We start from the raw sequence: 13,145 nt of genomic DNA on the forward strand, positions 1-13,145 counted from the left end.
AAAAATAAATAGCTTTATTCAGCATGAGCAAAAAACTAGTATGACGTAAGTCCAATATTAACAAAGGCCATAGGGCAGTCCAGGAGTCCCAGCTGGATGGGGGACACAGTGGGATGCGTGTCCCCTAGCTTGCCTGCACAGTTACAATCCGTTGTCTTCCACAGGGGTGAGGGCATCATGTGGGGGTGAGGAAACAGGCACCGCAGGGACAGGAGGGTGAAGGGTAGGCGTCGTGGGTGCAGGGATGGAGGACTCCACCACAGGGGGTGGGGCAGGGCCAAAGGCGGAGGCCAGGATCTCGCTGCACACCTTAGCAAGGTCCTCCAGGGACTCCCCTGCACCCGAAGGAACCACAGGAGGGGGGGGGGGTCAGAGGGATGGGTCGCAGCGCCACTGGGGGAGGAACTGGACAGGGGGGGACTCAAGCACCCTGACCGGGGACCTCCTTGACCGCTTGCGGGGTGGTGTCAATGTGGGGCTCAGGGACAGAGCGGCCATGAAGGAGTCCTTGGGGGAGATGTGGCCAGGAGAGCTGAGGGGAGGGGATTTGGAGGGAGTGGATTGGGTGGAATGCGGACTCCCACTCTGGCTGCGTGTCACATGTTTGCCCCCCGACCCAGTGGGTGTGCCTACTGCACCCTGTGTGTGTGTGTCAGGAGGTGTGAGGCGGACCTTCCCTGCTGGTGTGGTGCCTGTGTCTGTTGTGGTGGGTGCATGCTTACGTCTGGGTGTATGTGAGACAGGCATGGGAGTGGGAATTGTGGAAGGAGCAGGGGTAGGGGGTGGGACGTAGCGCTGCAGGAGACCCACTGCTGCAGTCAGTGTGGAGTCTATGGACCTCAGCAAGTTGCGTTGGTCAGCCTGCGATGAATGAATGCCCTCCAAGTATGCCTCCATGTTGTTGAGGACCTGGCTGTGGCCATGGAGGACATTAAGGATCGCAGTCTGATCAATCTGCAACTGCCGCTGGATGTCCACAGACTCAGCATTGGCGGCAGCAGTGGAGACAGGGGCAGGGGGTGCGGTGCCTGGCAGGAAGGAGACATGTGGTGACCGGGCACGTTGGGAAGGGACACGGGCACGTGGGAGGCGGCTGATGCCAATGGAGGGGGCGGTGCCAGATGTAGGGCTGCTGTCAGATGGTGGTGCAGCCACCGCCCACTCGGAGTGATCATCCTCGGACCCGTCAGCTTCATACTCTGTTGTGCCAGTCGACAGGTCCCCGGGTTCACTCTCCACCGCCTCAGTCCCACTCGAAGTGCCAGCCCCGATGTCACCGCTGGCACTGGTGCTCGGTCCCTCCGCGCCGTCTGTGTCCATGTCTCCCTCCGTGTCCCCCGATGATGCTGTGGGCAGGGTGAAGAGACAGAAAGTAATCATACACCTGTATAGATATGTCACATGAGTCAAATCTACGTAGGTTACAGTGCATAGCCTGAAACAAAGGAAGAGTTACATCTACAAAACAAGGTACATATGTAGGGCATGCAAGACACAGTTTTTTGACCCGCCATGCCATGGAAAAACTATGGAGAGCATGACACAATAGCAAATGAGATGATATGGAATTTTGACTGAGGAGCAAGGCCCTGGGGACAATCCAGCACTGCATCTGCACCACACAGCGTGGCAGCAAATAGGGATGAGCAGGGACCATAGGCAGGAACTAGAGGCACATGCAGCATAGGTAATACTGATAACATGCCCACCCTGACTGGCACACTGCACCTTGAGTGTATGTCCAGGCAAACATCACACACTGGCCAGTCCTAGCAAGGAGATATCAGGTCTTGACATGTCGGACATGCCCGCACCACCCACCCCCTACATGAGACAAATCTATGGAGACACAGGAAGCACGTACATCTCTTAGTCAGGGTGAAATACACATGTGATGTAAAACTTCTATATTGCACACAAACTACCCAAGGTGCGGCTGTGCAAATTATCATGTACAAATGGGCAGCATCAGATGATTGCAACAAGACACAAAGGCAATGGCCACCGTGAGTATGTAATAGGAAAATCAGGTCAGGCTGTACAGTGGACACTTGTAATACATCGCACGTCAATATACATGTTGCCAGGGGACAATGGCACAGAGCACAACCTATGCTGTAGACACAGAGATTGTCGACATTCTCGGATTACACACATGATACCTAGGAAAATATGCCCCTGGGGACAGTAGTGGCCACACAACTCCATGCTCCTGAATGGGAATGACTGCAACACACGCTAACATCCCTGCACTATGCCTAACGCACACTCATGCACATCATGTCACAGGCCACCACATGGGACATGCCTGCTGGAAGGCCTGGCACTCGAGAGATTAACTCCCATGTCTGGACTCAGCATTAGTGCCAACTGACATGGAACCCACAAGTCCAGAACTGGACAGGGCACAGGCAAGGTCACAAAACCTGTTACACACCACCCCCACACATGATGCTGCAGGCATTGTACACTTGTAGAAGGTGTCAGGCTACATAACCTTGTGATGGAGTGACTACACACAGACCAGGGAACACATTGCAAGGAGGGGAAGGGAGGCAGGAGAGCACTGCAATACTGTGGGGAACAGGATCTGCACAGCACCATAAACCCTGGAAGTGTATCCATGGAACATTGCACTTACAAATGCTGGTGAAACACAACAAACACACACATGTACCTACCCCCTTCCGGCTGCTGCATCTCCTGTAGACGCCTGTCCAAGTCAGGAAAGACCACCGCCAGCACACGTTTCTGGATGTGGGAGAGACGGCGGCGCCCGCGGTTCTTGTGGCTCTCAGGTGAGTCCCCCAGCAGGACCCGTGCGATCCTCCGCGTCCAGCACCGGATATCCTGCCAGCGTTTCCTCACCTGGGACAGGCGCCGCTTCCGACCATCCGCACTCCTCACGGCGCTGACGGCGTCCAGGCATATCTGCTCCTTGGCAGAGGCGTCTACCTGTGAGGATGAACAAGTGACACTACATCAATACACCTTGCACATGTCACGGGGACACAGATTAGAACACATTTGCTGTTTACAACAAGGCATAGTGTGCATCCAACGCATTGCAACTTTGTCATAGGGACATGATCCTGTGGGGGAAGGCCAATAGCTGTACGTGCCATTGAAAGGACACAGGTGGAATTAGGGCAACTACACAATCAATGAGCCAGGCTCACACTGTGCATCACACCCACCCCTCCTGTCTCAGGGCACTGCTGGGAGGACTCTGCACCCACCCCTCCTGTCTCAGGACACTGCTGGGAGGACTCTTCACCCACACCTCCTGTCTCAGGGCACTGCTGGGAGGACTCTGCACCCACCCCTCCTGTCTCAGGGCACTGCTGGGAGTGATAGGCCCCCACCCCTCCTGTCTCAGGGCACTGCTGGGAGTGATAGGCCCCCACCCCTCCTGTCTCAGGGCACTGCTGGGAGGACTCTGCACCCACCCCTCCTGTCTCAGGGCACTGCTGGGAGGACTCTGCACCCACCCCTCCTGTCTCAGGGCACTGCTGGGAGGACTCTGCACCCACCCCTCCTGTCTCAGGGCACTGCTGGGAGGACTCTGCAACCACCCCTCCTGTCTCCGGGCACTGCTGGGAGGACTCTGCACCCACCCCTCCTGTCTCAGGGCACTGCTGGGAGGACTCTGCACCCACCCCTCCTGTCTCAGGGCACTGCTGGGAGTGATAGGCCCCTACCCCTCCTGTCTCAGGGCACTGCTGGGAGGACTCTGCACCCACCCCTCCTGTCTCAGGGCACTGCTGGGAGGACTCTGCACCCACCCCTCCTGTCTCAGGGCACTGCTGGGAGGACTCTGCACCCACCCCTCCTGTCTCAGGGCACTGCTGGGAGTGATAGGCCCCCACCCCTCCTGTCTCAGGGCACTGCTGGGAGGACTCTGCACCCACCCCTCCTGTCTCAGGGCACTGCTGGGAGACATCAGGCATCCCCCCCCTGGGACCCCCCCTACAGTACATAGCATGTGTCTCACACCTGGACACAATGGCAGAAGTCACAGTCACAAAAAAGGGACACAGTCTGTGGCAGTGGACACTGCACTCACCTGATAACCTGGTCGCCCATACAGCGTGGGGTACCGTGGGAGGATCACATCCACCAAAGCCATGTTCTCCTCCAGGGTGAATGGCTGTGACCTCTCCACAGCCCTTGACATGGTTCCAGGGAATCAGTAGCAGCAGCTGGGTCGTGGAATACAGAGATGTGCAGGCAAGTGCTCCCTCATGGGACCTGGCTGCCTTATATCTGCCTTGCTGGCCCATCTCATGCACAGGAGTACAGAGTGATTGGTCACTCACATTTGCATCCTATGTTTCCTCCAATCCCTTCAAACCTAGCAGTCTGTGGGTTCTCTATCGGTTTCATTCTCCTGCATGATGTCAGCCCCACAAACACATTGCAACAAAGTAGAAGAATTCCAACTGACTTCTGCTGTGCACCTTCCAGAACAAATTCGAAATTTGAACTTGGTCTCCATGACAACCAGCATGCATGTAGGCCTTAATACTTGTCCCTCATGTGTCCCCTATGTAATTTGGAGCGTCACACACAGGTACGGTGCGTTCCGGGGCCCTAGGGCACCCCAAATGCATTGCAACGGCCCGTACACGCGTGCCTACGTTCACTATCACTATGGGTGTCCTCGCGTATGCGTACTCGTAGTGGTACGGGCCGTACACACGCCTCTACGCTCCCTATCACTATGGGTCTCCTCGCGTATGCGTACTCGTAGTGGTACGGGCCGTACACACGCATGTACGCTCACTATCACTACGAGTACGCATACACGAGGACACCCATAGTGATAGGGAGCGTACAGGCGTGCGTACGGCCCATACCACTACGAGTACGCATACGCGAGGACACCCATAGTCATAGGGAGCGTACAGGCGTGCGTACGGCCCTACCACTATGGGTGTTCTTGCGTATGCGTACTCGTAGTGGTACGGACCGTACAAATGCCTGTAGGCTCGCCATCACGATGGGTACACATACGGCAGCACTCCCATAGTGATATGGGAACGTACACAGGCCCTCTTAGCAGCAGTACGGCGGTTTTCACACATCACAGTGGTGATAGGCGGCACACAGGTAGGAATAGGGCGGACATACTTGTCCATGGATGGACATACTTGTCCATGGATGGACATACTTGTCCAGGAATGGACATCAAGGCATCGTCTGTGCATTACTACATGTGTGGGGCACAGGTGTGACAGGCTGTGATGTGGAACATTACTCCTGAGTGGAGAAGGCACCAGATGTATGATGAGATGTGTACAGATGTACTGTGTGACGGTGCAATGTGTGCCAGGCATGCCCTTGACTCCTTTGACATGTGTGCATGTCGTACTGCACACTTGGGGTGAGCGTCACTGGCATGGCTCGGACACCAACACACGGAAGTGTCCCCTGATGCCCGGTACAGGGGTTACCACACCTGCCTTGTCACTACCCACGGTGCACAATGTGACAATGTCATGTATGTGTGGGGGCTTCCCATCAGGTTGATGTTGGAGCACCCTCAAAAGCTGCAGCTGTTGCAGCAACCAACATGTGTCTGTGTGTAGATTGACATTGCACACTGTTCCGCACACCATGCCACATGTGGTATCGGATGTGAGGTGCACATGTATGCATGGGACATGGAGTAGCGTGACAAGGACATGTCTGCATCCTCACAATGATTGTGTGGTGAGTCATGACATGTGCACCTTCATGGCAAGGTGTGTGGGCTGTCCTAGTGTAATGTCATGTGACCTGTGGCTCTAGTGTTCCGCTACCAGTCTCTGCAATCGGCATCCTACTTCTGCTGATGTGTGGGCGTATGTCACTCCTGTCTTGCATCTGGCTGTTCACTTGCACTGGGACACAGCTATTCCCATGGCATGGCATGGGGAGGTTCTCAATCTCCATGTGTAGCTGGGTCTTGGTAGGAGTGTCACCTGGCAGCCATACGTGTCCTGGGCATGTAGCACATACCTGACTCCCTATGTAGCATATGTGTATTGACAGATTAACATGTGCTCAGTACATATGAATTGTTGTCGTAGTGCACTCACTCTTCCTTGTCACTTCCTAATTACTGCAGAGCGCCGCCTCTTGCCCGACCAATTCCGGACTTGGCTGCCATGCGGGAGAATGACAGCATCCGTTGCTGCCGCTTCCCCCAACCATTGATTCTGGAGTTGACGGCGAGACTGGCACCACACCTGCAACCGCAGCACAGGTATCCTACGGCACTGACACCCCAGCTGAAGGTAATGGTTGCCCTACATTTTCTTGCCACGGGTACCTTTCAATATACCATAGCTCATGTTGGTGGCATGTCCCAGAGCATGTTCTGCCGTGTGCTGCATGATTTCTTAGAGGCCATGTTGATTCACCTGGATGACTTCATCAAGTTCCCAACCCCTGAACAGTTGACTGCGGTCAAGCGTGGATTCTATGCCCTGGGAGGGATGCCCCATGTCATTGGGTCCATAGATGGGACACATGTAGCTTTGGTACCACCACACGCACGGGAGGTAGCGTACCGCAATCGGAAGCACTACCACTCCATCAATGCCCTTGTGGTGTGTCAGTCCAACATGGTGATTTCACATGTCTGTGCTCGTTTACCAGGATCAGCACACGATGCCTACATCATGAGGCGTAGCAGGATGCCTGAAATGATGATGCAGCTGCGCAACGAAAGAGCATGTGTTGTTGGTGGGTACAGTCTGTCTGTCCTGTATTTTGCATTGCCTACCAGCACGACCGCTTCACCAGTTCTAACGATGTCCATGTGCTTCCCATGTAGGGGACGCTGGCTGTCCCAACATGCCTTGGCTGCTCACACCTCTCCGCAACCCCATCACGCCGGCCCAGCTCCGCTACAACACTGCCCATGGCCGGACAAGGCGAGTGATAGAGAGGACGTTTGGCCTGCTGAAGAGCCGATTTCGGTGCCTCCACAAGACCGGCGGCGCGCTCCCATATGCCCCTGCGAAGGTCTGCAAAATCTTCATGGTCTGCTGCATGCTGCACAACATGGCAGTTGAGAAAGCTGTGCCACTCATCCTGGATCAACATGACGAGGACCATCCACCCGTGGAGGACGAAGGGCTTGGCAATGGGGCTAGTGATGTGGAGGATGTGGAGCCGCAAGAGGACATCCGGACTCGGCTCATACGCGACTTCTTTGCTTAGTGGTGAGTACCAGTGTCTGAGTGTGCACGCATTGGTCCCTGTGTGGCATGTGTTGTGATGTGTGTGTCCACCTGCATGTATGGCACGTGAGTCAGAGGTGTGTGTGGGTGTGTCACTGGAGTGATGGTGGCAGTGATGGTTGTATTTCCCCAGTCATAATTGTGACCTAGCATGTTGTCATCCATACATGTGTCGAGTAAATGCACATGCAAGTGGCTGTGCTTTTTGTGGCTGACTTCTTGTGTGTCTCTCTTCCCCAGGTACTTGCGCATGCCATCTGCTGGTTGCATTGTTGTGGCACTGCTATTCCTCATGGACACGTCATCGTGGGCTGACTCAGCGTTACAGGCACGGACACGTTTGGAAGTCTCCATAGGGTAAGGGATGCATCAGGGGTGTATTGAGTGTGGCAGTTGTTCACGATGTATGCACACTGCCCCTGTCGATGTTTGGTTCCTCTGCAGCCATGTAGCATCACCATGGGACACGACATGCAGCTGTGTACACCTGAATAGATGGTCTGGCTGGTTGACAGTCATCAGTGATGGGATAGTGGATTGTGATGATGGCATCAATGTGTGTGACACTGCCCTCGGACACATACGGTTAGCATTGGCTTGACATGGTGTGGGACTTCCACATCAGTGGATCTATGGTGTATGACAGGCTCTCTGTGAGCAGCTGTGGGTGTTTAGCTGTTAGCCGACAATTGTGTGCCAGTTCCATGGCTAACACGCATTTGTGCTGCAGAAGGGGGGTGCCAGTGTTGGACCCACATGTTACTCCACAAGATGTGTTCATGTGTACTTCAAGTTGCCTCTGCAATCCCGAAAACATGACTAATAAAGGTGTCCCTATGCCTCCAAGGTGCCTCTTCTCAGTCAATGCTGGTGTGTTGCCACGGTGCATCCAGCATGTCTGGCATGGTTTTCCCTGATTGTGGCTATGTGTCAATGTGTCGAGTACCAAGATGCAAGCTGTGTGTGTGGGCTGAGACTGTGTATTGGGCATGATGTCCATGACTGTGTGGGTATTGTGACATGTGCCATCCCCATGCATCCAACGTTGGCCAGGCCCCCATTCTCTGCATCCACCGGACTCAGGCTTGCAGGACATGGTTCTGCCACCTGTCTACACATACCTGGGTGCCCCCCAGGACACTCCACATGATCCCTGACCTCTGCGCATGACTGTTGCTGTACTCAATGTGTCTGTCAGCACGGTTGTGCGGCCACCCCCTCAGCTGGTTGGGCCCATCACGGGTGTGTATGGTGCTCCATGTCTGTCTTGCCTAATACACTGTGACCCGTGTGTCCTGTGCCAGACTCAGGCCCCAGGGTGTGGATGGTTGAAGTCAAAAGAGTACTCAGGCATGTTTAGACTTTACAACACACATGTAAGGTAATAATGCAACCAGCAGGCATCTTCTCTTCATGGTGTGATTTTTTATTTTGGGGGGGGGGGGGATAAAGTGAGTTTGGAATCCAAAGTTCAGTAGGGGAGTTGGTGTCCTTGCCATTGGAAATCCTCATAGTCCATGCCACAGTCTTTGTCAACATTGGTCAGACAGTGACCAGCAGGGCCATGTAGCAGAGAATGTCTCTTGATGCTGTGATGCTGTTGCTCCAGTGGGCCAGGTGCCAGGCCAGGTGTCCTGGGAGATGGTGATGTAGCGCCGACCCTCACGGTCCTTTCCGTGGACGACCCGGCCTCCTGCGGGGGCCCTCAGCAGCAGGCCGTGACAATGTTTGGGATGCTCCGTCGGATGTCTCCTCCTCCTCCTGATCCCTCCCTGTGGGTGGTGATGTTCTACGCCGTCTGGCACAGGGAGGGTTGCCCATGTTGTCGGCCATCCGACGGAGTGTATCGTGAATCCCCTGGAACACCGTCACTTGCTCAGCCTGTCTGTCCTCCATCCTCCGTTGGTGTTGCAGTAGACAGGCATGTTGCTCCGCATGTTGCTGGGCCTGCTGGGTCTTTATCTCATCGAGGGTCCCCTTGATCTCATTGAGGGTGGACACAACCTGGGCCATGCCCGTGGTGTCCTGCCGGTATGTGTCCATGATGTTACGGACATGGGCAAATACCGGTTCCCCAGCCAACTAGTCAGGCTCGCGCCTCCGCCGTCCTCCACTCCCACCACCCCTGCCCACTTGCACCTGGCCTGCCCTTGTGGGTACATCGGGTCTCCGGGACCCCTGAGGGGTGGCATTGGCGTTGTCGCCTGCCTCCTACTGGGTGCCCGGGACACCGTGTCCCTCCTGGCCAGCCTGGCTGCATTGTGGTGGTGGGGCAGGGATCCTGGGTGTCTCCTGGGATGTGGCAGGAGTGGGGGTGGTGGTTGGCACAGTTGTACCTGACGCAGGTGCTGCAGGTGGTTGGACACCAGAGGGGCCAGGTCGGTCGGGGTCGTCCACAGAGTGGTGAGAGTCGTCGCTGCCGGTGGGATCGGGCTCCCGCAGATCCGGGTCCTGTGAGTCTTCCCCCCCAGTGTTGGGGGGTGAACCACGACGTTGACCTGTGTGTGAGAGAGACAATGTTAATTTTGGTCCATGCAACATCCATGTTTCATCAGTTTCAAAGTTGGCACTTTTCCTCTTGGAATTAGGATCTGTCTTGCATTCCACTCACAGTGCACTTGTGCATGGGTGTGTCCCTTGGGCACCACTTTGGCCCCTTTAACTATGTGTGGCACAGTCTTACTTGCTGCGTCAAGTGGGACTGCAGTCAGCAGTGGAGTGGGCAGGTGTGGCGAGCCATGCATTGGCGCCTTCCGTGTAGCACTGTACATGTGCACATGGAGTGGATCCACACACTTATATAATGCAGGTAGCCGTCGTTGTGCTCGTGCACAGGTTGTGACATGGCCCTGTGTTTTGGCATGGAGAAGAGGGGGGGTTCTGGCACTGGCCACCCTTGGCTACATGCACGCAGTCTACCTGCTGACGAGCAGACATTCCCACACACCACACGGCTGATTTGCTCTCCCTGTGTCTCCCTCCCTCTCTGTCCCCCTCTCCCTCCCTCCGTGTGTCAGCCTCCTCCCTCTGTCCGTGTCCCTGTGTCTCCCTCCCTCTCTGTCCCCCTCTCCCTCCCTCCGTGTGTCAGCCTCCTCCCTCTGTCCGTGTCCCTGTGTCTCCCTCCCTCTCTGTCCCCCTCTCCCTCCCTCCGTGTGTCAGCCTCCTCCCTCTGTCCGTGTCCCTGTGTCTCCCACCCTCTCTGTCCCCCTCTCCCTCCCTCTGTGTCCCCCTCTCCCTCCCTCCGTGTGTCAGCCTCCTCCCTCTGTCCGTGTCCCTGTGTCTCCCTCCCTCTCTGTCCCCCTCTCCCTCCCTCCGTGTGTCAGCCTCCTCCCTCTGTCTGTGTCCCTGTGTCTCCCTCCCTCTCTGTCCCCCTCTCCCTCCCTCCGTGTGTCAGCCTCCTCCCTCTGTCCGTGTCCCTGTGTCTCCCTCCCTCTCTGTCCCCCTCTCCCTCCCTCCGTGTGTCAGCCTCCTCCCTCTGTCCGTGTCCCTGTGTCTCCCACCCTCTCTGTCCCCCTCTCCCTCCCTCTGTGTCCCCCTCTCCCTCCCTCCGTGTGTCAGCCTCCTCCCTCTGTCCGTGTCCCTGTGTCTCCCACCCTCTCTGTCCCCCTCTCCCTCCCTCTGTGTCCCCCTCTCCCTCCCTCTGTGTGTCACCCTCTGTCACCTCAGGCCCGCTTCCTGGGCACACACTGTTAGCAGATCTTTGAATGGCCCTTGGCTTGTTGATGTGAGTTTGTTTCTGATCTCCAGGCACCCATTGGGTGTAGTGTCTGTGTGTGCGCTGCTGCTGTGGTGGTGTGTGCTGCCACTCTTTCACAATGTTGGCTGTTCATTAGCTGCTGTCATGTGCTAAACAGTGCCTTCACCCCCATGTGTTGATGCAAGGCGTCCGTCATTTGCTGGCAAGTCTTTCCTGTGTGGGGACACACTGTTTGTCTGTCTGTGACCTAGGCCATATGGGCAGAGGGCATTATTGTCTGCTTCTGAGTTGCACTATGTGAATTTTGGGGCCCACCCTCCCGCCATCCGGGTTACCGTGTCATGTGTTGGTGTCTTCTGTGGCCTGTGACTTGACATTGTCCAGCTGGGTGCATGGGGCATGGTGGCGGCAGTGGCATGTGCGTGTTCATGGAGTGTGGTTGAGTCATGCGATAGCTTGGGGTGGTTGCGTGCCTGTTAGTGATTTTGGTTGTGGATGACGTTCCCCCCATGTGAGGTGCGTTGTTTGTGTACTCACCCGGGTCTCGGAGTCCTCCTAATCCTCCGACTGCCTCCACCGGCTGTATGGCCATCACCCTCTCCTCCCAGGGCTGGTAGTGTACGGGTCTGCGGGAGGGCCCTCCTCCAGTGGCGTTGGCCTGGTTGTGTTCCTCCAGCATCTTGGCTCGGACCCTCCTCCGCAGATCGTACCACCTGGATTGGCATTCCTGCCTGGTCCATCTGGTGTCCGCAACAGCATTCACAGCATCGATGAGGGTCTGCCACATGGCTGTTTTTGCTGCCATGCTGGTGTTTCTGACCAATGTTCCAAAGAGCTGTGGCTCGACTCTGAGGATTTCATCGACAAGAACCTCCAACTCTCGGTTACTGAACTTTGGATTCTTGGTAGTGGGCATGGTGAGGGGTGTGGATGGTGGGGGGGGGTGTGGATGGTTGTGGGTGTGTGGGTGTGGTTGTGCAGGTGTGTGTGTGAATGTGATGAGGGGGTGTTTGTGAAGGTGGTTGTGTGAAGGTGTGCAAGTGTAAGGTGTGGTGAAGCTTGTAGTATGGTGCTGTAGGTTGTCTGTGGTGTCTGGCAGCAGTGAGTCTGTTGCAAAGGCTCATGGTTTGTGTGTGTGGGCCCTTTTTATTGGTCCATTGGTGGGTGTGGCTGTGTTTGAAGTTTGGGTGGGTGTGTTATAAGGAGTGTATTGGGCCTCTGTTTGTTTTTGGCAGTTGCAGGTCAGTGAATGTGTTATTTTAGTGGTTGTTGGACATGTTTAGTGGCTTTGTGCCATTCGAATGGTGTATTCTTGTGTTGTTTTGGTTTCTCCTGGTTGTGTACGTGCGTTTTGAGCGTGTGTACGGTGTGTACATGGGCCATTTGGTTGTACGGTGCTGTCCTTGTGTGTGGCTTAGTGCGACTCGTACATGCGGTTGTGATGTTGGGGCCTGGGGTGCACTCCGTACTTAGGAGGTTGTGTTGGGGGTGCGACTGGAACGTACTGGGGTGTACATAGACGGTGGTACGACACATACAGGGGTGGGGGGGTGTACATAGATGGTGGTACGACACGTACAGGGGTGGGGGTGCGACTGGAACGTACTGGGGTGTACATAGACGGTGGTACGACACGTATAGGGGTGGGGTACGACTCGAACGTACTGGGGTGTACATAGACGGTGGTACGACACGTACAGGGGTGGGGGGGTGTACATAGACGGTGGTACGACACGTACAGGGGTGGGGGTACGACTCGAACGTACTGGGGTGTACATTGACGGTGGTACGACACGTACAGGGGTGGGGGTACAACTCGAACGTACTGGGGTGTACATTGACGGTGGTCCGACACGTACAGGGGTGGGGGTATGACTCGAACGTACTGGGGTGTACATAGACGGTGGTACGACACGTACAGCGGTGGGGGTACGACTCGAACGTACTGGGGTGTACATAGACGGTGGTACGACACGTACAGGGGTGGGGGGGTGTACATAGACGGTGGTACGACACGTACAGGGCTGGGGTGCGACTGGAACGTACTGGGGTGTACATAGACGGTGGTACGACACGTACAGGGGTGGGGGTACGACTCGAACGTACTGGGGTGTACATAGACAGTGGTACGACACGTACTGGGGTGGGGGGTGTACATAGACGGTGGTACGACACGTACAGGGGTGGGGGTGCGACTGGAACGTACTGGGGTGTAC

This window comes from Triturus cristatus, chromosome 5_2 (genome assembly GCF_964204655.1).
Source record: "Triturus cristatus chromosome 5_2, aTriCri1.1, whole genome shotgun sequence".
NCBI classification, from domain to species: domain Eukaryota; kingdom Metazoa; phylum Chordata; class Amphibia; order Caudata; family Salamandridae; genus Triturus; species Triturus cristatus.